The following is an 8,630-nucleotide window of genomic DNA, read 5'->3' as shown; positions in this document are numbered from 1 at the left end:
CTTACGCTACTTGGCCAGAGGCCACAGGACACAATACTCTGGAAAGGAATAAATAGCAGAGCCTGATTGGAATGAGGTAACTGCCTTTGAACCAGATCTTTGCAGCTCTGTGTAAAGCCCACTGTGATGATCAGACTTCAGAAATTAGACTTCTCATCCCACAGAACTGAAGGCCACCTAAGAAAACTATTGAGGACATAGATCTGAGTGTTTCCCAGGCTTTATATGCCTTCTCTCAGGTAAAAACAGAAATATCTGTAAAACAACATACATGTAGGTAGCCACAAAGTTTGACCTGTGTGATGTAATCCAAAGACATTTAAGTCAACAAATCACGACAGCTTCCTCAGAATGACCATTGCCTCTTCCCATTCTTCTCCAGAAAATAGGTGTTCAGCAATTTACCACAAGTCACAGGATGACAGAACGGTTTGGGTTGGAAGTGACATAATCACAGAATCAATGAGGTTGGAAAAGATGTCCGAGAGCAACAGGCCCATCAAGTGCTGTGAACAATAGTACTTGGTGGATGATATTTTCAGGCTCTGATGAGGATAAGCCACAGAAGTTGTTGTCTAGAAAAACGTGCCTAAGAAATAATACTGCTATGCATAATAATTTTGCTACCTGAGAGCAGCTGAATAGAGTAGCAGAATAGTCAGAAAGGGCTGCTGCCTGGAAAGCAGGCTGAAAGACTAAAAGAATATGTCAGCTATTAGAGAACTGTGCTTGTCTCAAGCATATCTCAAGGCTGGGCTGGAACAGATTCTACAGATCCCATAAACTAGACCCAGGTATGCAAAATAGAGGTTGGTATTACAGATGGTAATTATATTCATACTGTATGTCCACTGGTGAAGGCACAGCTGGGATTAATGGACTTTTCTAATATTTATTCAAGTCCTGCTGCTTGTCAATACCATCCTCAAAAAGTTGCCTTTCCTCAAAATTCTTGTGTGGTCAGTTTTCAGCTTTTCAAATCCCCAAGGCACTTGATTTGTTCCTCTTATTATTTGCTAGCCTTTTAAATTCTCCAAGTATCCTACAGGCCATGGATTGGTCAATGGACTGTTAGGCTGTGCAGTTAAAGAATCCAGTGGACCAAGGACAACACTCATCAAAGACTTGGACAGAGGTGGCCAAAGGCATCACAGAACTGAGGGTGGGCCTGTTCCACAACTAAGCCCTGCATAGCCTCAGTCTGCTCAGTAATTCTTTTCAATTCATGCCTCCCCCATGGGGTAAGAAAGCTGGAGTAGGTGGCCTGCTGGTCCTCTGCCAAGCTTGTTTCCCCAGCTCCTACAAATGCCCAGACTTAACTAAGGGAAAACATACTGGTCAACTTACCAGGACCTCCTTCCCCTGCACAGTTCACCCACTGACCCTTCCTGTCCCACACCTCTAACATCAGTTTACTGCTCTTGTGCACAGTCTCACAGCCAGTCTCACTACCCCACTTGCCCCTTGCACTGTCCCCTGTGTGTCCCTGATAAATCTGGTGCTATTTCCCAGTGTATCCCATCTTTCCTAACACATGCCTTCTGTGCCTCTGCTCCAACTGTCTGCTGACCCAAAGGCCTGGATGAGCATGAGGGAATAATGGTTTTTATACTATAAAGTGGGCAAGCCTTGTTCCAGTTTCAGAGCCATGGTTCTGATCTTCCTGGGTGGGCTAGTCATGACCCTGTCTTGACAAGAATTAAGGACTTTCCACATGGGTTGGGCAATATTTAGGCACACGGCATGAGGGAAATGAATCAAAACAGGGATGGGTGGAGGACAGAAGGCTAAGTTGGCAGGGGAGAGTCAAATGAATGTGAGAAAAGCAACTCAGAAGGCAAGAGGACTTTGTAAATCTAATTCTGCAAGGCTATCTGAATTAGATGAATACTGCATCCTTGGGAAGAGGGATTAAGGTCAAGAGAAGAAAAAAAGGCAGATGACTTGGACAGCAGGACTTAACTACTAACCTTCACTTAACTAGCTAAAGAGAGAATCCTAATATTAATTTCAAGAATCTTTTCCAGGAAAACAAATTACTTACTCAGCTATACTGAAAATATACTGAAATCTATACTGAAAATACAGTATTGAAAAAAATATATACCTTATCTTTTAAAACACTGTGGTAACCTTGTCTCTTTAGTGCCCTCTCCAATGTTCCTGGAAATCTGATGGTTAGAAGCAGGCTGCAATTTTCTGGGAGAAATAAACACTATCATCTCCTTACATCCATGAAGCTGTATTTCGTGAAGAAATTAACTATCTGTCATACCATCTATATTGCAATCGTCTCACCAAGTACTTCTGTTATGCTCAGGGACCTAATTTTAAAACAAGGATCTATGAAAAACAAAACCAAGAATTTGCATCAGAAATCAGAATTTATGAGAATTATAGCATGTATTGACCGGGACACAGTAGTAATCCTGTGTAACTTTTATGACAGTTAGTAACCAAATAAAATAAAATTTAATTTTTTTTTCAAACACCAAGCCACACTACATTCCAAATTCATGAAATATTTTGTTAATACATTAAAGTTTCAAATAACTATATTTAACCATTTCACTGGTTTATAGATATTCAGTGAAGATTTCATCTCTTGGTGAATTTGTCACTACTATTTTCTTTCAGCCATTCAATTTGACTCATGTTAAAATATAAAATGACCCATCTTATATTAAATACACAAGTTTTTCTATGGACTCAGAAGAGAACTGGAGTAGGCCCACAGAGAAGAAATACTCCCTCCTCACTCCACGATACAGTGCATTAACTTCAAAACAGAGCTTTCAGTTTCCTACAACACTTACGCTGATTATGCTGTACCCATTTACAACTTGTTAGTTCATTTTTTATTTCTCCATCCTCTGTAGACCATGCTGTTGATCACAATTCAGGCACAGTTTCACAGTTAGTTTCTTTCACAATCCATGGCCATGTTGCCACCAAAAGGGAAAGTTCTCCCTATTTCATTATGCCCTTGGCCCCTCATTTGTGCCAGCACTGGATCAGATGGATTGACTCTATTCAGCTGAAAACTATAAAAATTAATTAATTAGTTTTCAGGCAGATCAGCTTTTTGATCTAATCAATTACCCACCTGCCTGAATGTTGGTGCCAGCAGAAGAAAGGCATTACAACCCATGGCCTGGAGTGGAAAACTGGTGGGACAGTAGCAGAATACATTTAAACTGGTTTGCACCAACTGTGAAACTGCAGCCCTAAAAATCACATGGAACTTTGCTGAACATACTGATCGCCATCTTCAACAGCACAACACTTTGAATACTAAATGATCAAGTAAACAATTGTGGATGTGAAATGGTTAATATGTACAAACAAGACATTAACATATCCCATTATCAAGCACTGAATCACCTGATAATTAAAATGCATACAATTTATATTTGCCTTAATGAAAAAGGGAACTTTTAGATAAATTTTTTCCCCTCATCTATTCTTTTCTGCTTCATAAACATTAACATTTATAACTTGTTATTAAACCTAACCTAACAAAAATACTGTGTTGCCATTTCATCACACAATGAAAATCTTAAATAAATTTTAACCTCATTTTATGTCAGGTCCCTTAAAAATGATTGTTACTGTTACTATACACATACTAATCCTCCATTTTTAAAATAAATTTGAGATATATTATTTTGATCTGTCCAGCAATAATTAATATATTAATGTACAAGTTTCATCTACATCCTTACTGTTCATATGCTGTATTTGTTCCTGTAAATTTTAGCCCCATTGAAGGTCCTAACAGGTAAACCTAAATGGGTGTTGCACATGTGAAACAATAAAGACATATCAGGTAATATTTTAGGCAGTTGCCTAGGACACATAGCAGTAATTTTCTAGAAATGTATTATGCCTATCTGTTGAAGCTATTTTATTTCTAAAAGAAAAAAAATAAGTACAAACTCTCTTCTTTACTCCTTTCTTCTTAACTATACTATTATAACTGTACTTCTCAACATGGATTCCACCAATTTGAGTCAGTCAATAACATTATGTCAGCCTTGCAAAATGCTGTTGCAGAGCTCTGCTGAAAAATCAGTGTAAGTTTTTTCAAGGAATCGTAAAGGCTATTGTCAAATAGTATATACTTCTAGGGAGAAGTTTGTCCCAATACACTGATGAGATTTAGAAATCACCAGCTTCCTTCCCTCAAATATCACATTCCTAGCCATTCCAGCAAGAACTTCATCTTGCTTATTTCTCCCATGGACTCTCTAGACTATACTACCTAAAAATAATTAAAATCACAGAACTACTTTATCCTTGTACTCTACCTAATTTATGAACAGACCCCTCGAACCTGCACTGTTATCAACATATTGCAATAAGGAATTTTTAAATATTGTAAGCAAAAAATAGTCCCAAAAACCTGCCATAAAAGAGTCAGAAATGTCAGGTTTTCTGGCTGTAGATTTTCCATTTCACCTTTAAATGCCAGAAGTCATTTGTCACTTCTGTTGGATTACCTCATAGATGTTCAAAGTCCGCCAAGTGCTTTTCACTATTATTTCCATCAACCTTTCAGTGTGATGACTAATCTGCTGCAGAACTATGTGATGTAACACAATGGTTAAAATTAGTAAGGAATAGCTTTGCTTTCTTTTATTGCCAGTCATTTCCGGAGTTCTTCATGCCCTCATGTAACTTTCTGTCCTTATAAAATGAAAATTAAAGCAGCTTTCTGTCCTTCAGTAACACATATAAGTCTGTGCTTACACTATACTATATATATATATATATATATATATATGTATGTATATATATATAAATTCATATGTGTAATTATACACAAAAATTGATATATTGAGACTATGACTTGAAGCACTGAGAATTTAGAAAACACTGGAATTATTGTTGTTGGTACAACCCCACTGAAAAAGCTAAAAGTGACAGAGGCCTTACAAAAATCTCAGAAAAAAAAAGAATAATTCTATGTTTGAACAAGTATTTGAAATGTCTGTAACAAGTAGAGCTTGGAGCCATGCATGATAAGGGCAAAGCAATATATTTAATAGCTGTTCATTAAGCGCATCCTGCATGTGGTAGGAATTCTGTGGAAAAATAGTGTAATCTCATAATTAAATGTAAACACATAAGGGACCAAGTTTACTCCATCAAAACCTCCCAAGCTTTTTCTCATTCCTCATCCCTTATTGAAGCTCTGTTATGCCCACTGTCCATGCCTCTCTTGTTCTTGTCCTAATTCCTTCAGTTTATTTATATATGTTTGTCTTTTCCCAGCCTGCATTCCACCAAGGCAACTCCTCTGTGTTTCCATGGGGGTTCATAACAGCAAAAAGAAAAAAGAGAAAACAAACTTGTTTTCTAACTCTAATATTGTTTCTAACTCTAATATTGAGAACTCTAATATTGTTCTTTTAATACAGGTTGTGTGAGTATATATGCCTGTGTTTGTACACAATATATTTCACAATAAAACCAAATTTGATCAATAGTCTTGATCTAGAGGAGGTGTGATTCATTTCTCACACTGCTTTACACTACTTTGATTTCAGTGTAGTTATTTTTGTTGCATATTAATCCATCAGTAAATTATTGCTTCTTTTCATTCACATCAGCACCCCCACACATAAATCAAGTTTTATACATGCAGTCATATAGGTACAAGTACCTGCACACTCAAACATTAAAACAAAGAGAGTGTACAAAGCATTTTATGTCTATTACATTTTGTGCATGGCCATGTCTGACTGCATTGGTTCTACTGTGTTTTCAGGAAGATTATCTCACTAAGATCCTAGTCAAGCTTGCTGCCAGAAAAATTTAGTTTAGCACTAAACTGAAAGCTAAACTAAGGCAATAAACTAAACTTACCCCTTACTCCCAGAGGGGGTCCAACAAAAAAAGAATATAAAAGCTGCTTGTTCAGCTGTGGCACTCCTCTTTTAAAGCTATTGTATGACTGCCTCTATTTCAATGACACATGCTGCCTGTCAGAAGGTGATAGTCTCTGTCATATTTATTAAAAGGCATTTTGGAGCTAAGCAATCCTAAGTAACTAACTAAAGACTGTGACATAAATCATGTATGGCATTATAAGACACAAAAAAATGGTTCTCAAAGTAGTTAACAATGACTGACCTCGCTATAAGGTATTTTTAACAACAAAAATTATCAGAAAAATATTGTCTTAGAGGGCAGAAGCTTCAAAACTTTTGAATGTCAAAAGCCATCACTCTCAGCAATTGAATTTGATTTTGCCTCTCCCTGGTAACTGCAAAGGTATAGAATCCTGCAAGCTAGAAGCTTTCTGATAACTATGCCTTTTCAGGGGCTCATGGGAATAGTTTCATCCAAGAGTTTCTGCATCTCATTAACTCTGTTTTTTAGTGTTCCCAATTGCTGATCAAAATACACAGTAAATTATACTTTATCAGTACTTATTTACTACACCTTTTCTGAATGTAATCTTCTAATGCATCATTTTTTCCACAGCAATAGCATAACATTTAAGGGTGGTATGCCACTGCTAATTTACATTACAGAAAGGACTGTACAAAAGGCTGAAGTGCAGAGATGTCCAAACTCACTTTAAGCCACCTACAAGAAGACATCCTGCTGCATGGCCATGGCCAAACATATCAGCTTATTCAGTATGGAAAACATGCATGTTTCTCCAGTAAGTTTTCTGCCAGTGGTTAGACTTGCTTATTTATACAGATATTTGGGTATTTTTACATTGTGCTAGATGGGCAGGTCTAATTTACACATCTCTGGTCCTGCCTGCATTTAACAAGACTTCTTGACTTGGCAGCACTTGCCCTTTTACTTCTACTATAAACTTGAAAAGTGTATTTATTTTGGAGACAGCTAGTATGAAATCCTGATATCACCCTAGTATGTAATCCTGATCACATACACAATTAAGGTTTATAAACACACTAAGCATTACTTTTCCCTTACTATACCTAACACCAGTGCATTGTTGGGTTATTTCATTAAAATTGCGGCAGGTATCACAATACTTTTTCTTTGGACACTAAAATACAAGGAAATACAAACTTCAAGGAATAAAATACAAAGCAAATATTTTAGGAGGCTAAATATTAAATATTATTGTGTCTATAAGAAAGGTGAACAATTACTTTGTAAAGAAAGGAAAAGGTGGGTTTGGCTGTGTAAGAAAATGGCAGGAAAATAAGAGACCCTGTAGAAATTACTGCAGGCCTTGACATGAATATGAACCACCAGAATCACTGTGACAGCAGTGCTGCTTACTTGTCTCTGCAAAGAGATAGACACACACGTTCAACATATATTCAGGTACAGAGATACCAGGACTTCAAATTACACAGAAAGAAAATAGATGGGTCTAAGGAAAAAAGAGATGAAAGCCTAATGTACTGGCTGCACTACCTAACAGTTTTCATGTTAAATTCCATTTCTTATTTCTAAGGACTCCATTACCATTAAACTAAATAGCTCAATTTCTTTAAAGGAATGAGTAGGACCATCCTATCAATAACCTATTTTGTGGGCACTTGAAGTTTCAAACCTGAACAAGAAATTACTTTGAATGATTGCTGCTGACAATTGTTTTGCTTCACATTATTTCTTGACATTGTATCTGGGTGGTAAACAGATCCTTTCCTCTTAAATTTTGAAATCTCAAAAATATTTCTTTCCCACATTAGAGTTAACCCCAGAAGTTTCAAAGTTTCCCCACATAAAAGCAGAGAAGACAGAGTCCAGAACAGCCAAAAGGCATCAGTTGTCAGCATCCTTATTTTAATGTCAGAGCAGGAACTTAAAACTCAGCTTTCTGCAACCCAATCCCAGTGCTCCCTTTATTTTTCATATTTTTCATTCATTTTTTTTCTTTCTTCATCATTCCTAGTAAAAGTGATCATGAAGTAGCATTTTCACAGGAAAAAAAAATAACCCTCCTTAACATCTTTTGTAGAAACAGAGAAGAAAAACAGCCAGGCATTTTGCTAGCTCTCAGTGGAACAAGCAAAACCAGGTATGTGAAGGAACGTAATACTTTGCTTGATGAAAATATATTTGTTTACATCAAGCTGAGAGTATTAATCTAGTCAGTTCTAAGGTGTCAGGATGCAAACCATTATGTTGAATAAAATATTAAAATCAATCAACATACTACTAACAACTATTCCAAATATTCCAGATTAAATTGGAAGTGAAGAGATCAGACTAACATTATTAGCCAAAGAATTTTCACCACTCGTATGAATTTGAATTATTTAAGCCAGTTTCAACATTTGAAGAACTTTCCTGCTCTCAAGGGAGATATTAAATGTATACGTCAGTAATTCACAGATTGCTGCTGCTGCTAGTCACCAGAATCTGGCTTTAATTCCTCACAGTTAAAATCTCTCTTCAAATTAAGAGTGTTTAATTCACTAAAAACATATCAAAATCAAACAGAAACTAAATGAACTTACTAATGATGGACAATTTTAAATTATACCTTTCCTTCAGGACCTGAGGAAGGGAGGTAATTCATGCCTGATTATATGAATTACCTGGAGAGTGAGCTGTGATCTAATTTACATGGTAGTAATGAGCACACAGCTTTCTAATTACTTCCTGAAACATTTGCACACTGAGCT

The sequence above is a fragment of the Geospiza fortis genome, unplaced genomic scaffold (assembly GCF_000277835.1).
Source record: "Geospiza fortis unplaced genomic scaffold, GeoFor_1.0 scaffold11, whole genome shotgun sequence".
NCBI classification, from domain to species: Eukaryota; Metazoa; Chordata; class Aves; order Passeriformes; family Thraupidae; genus Geospiza; species Geospiza fortis.
The sequence above is the reverse complement of the archived record's forward strand: the minus strand, read 5'-3'. Positions refer to the sequence as shown.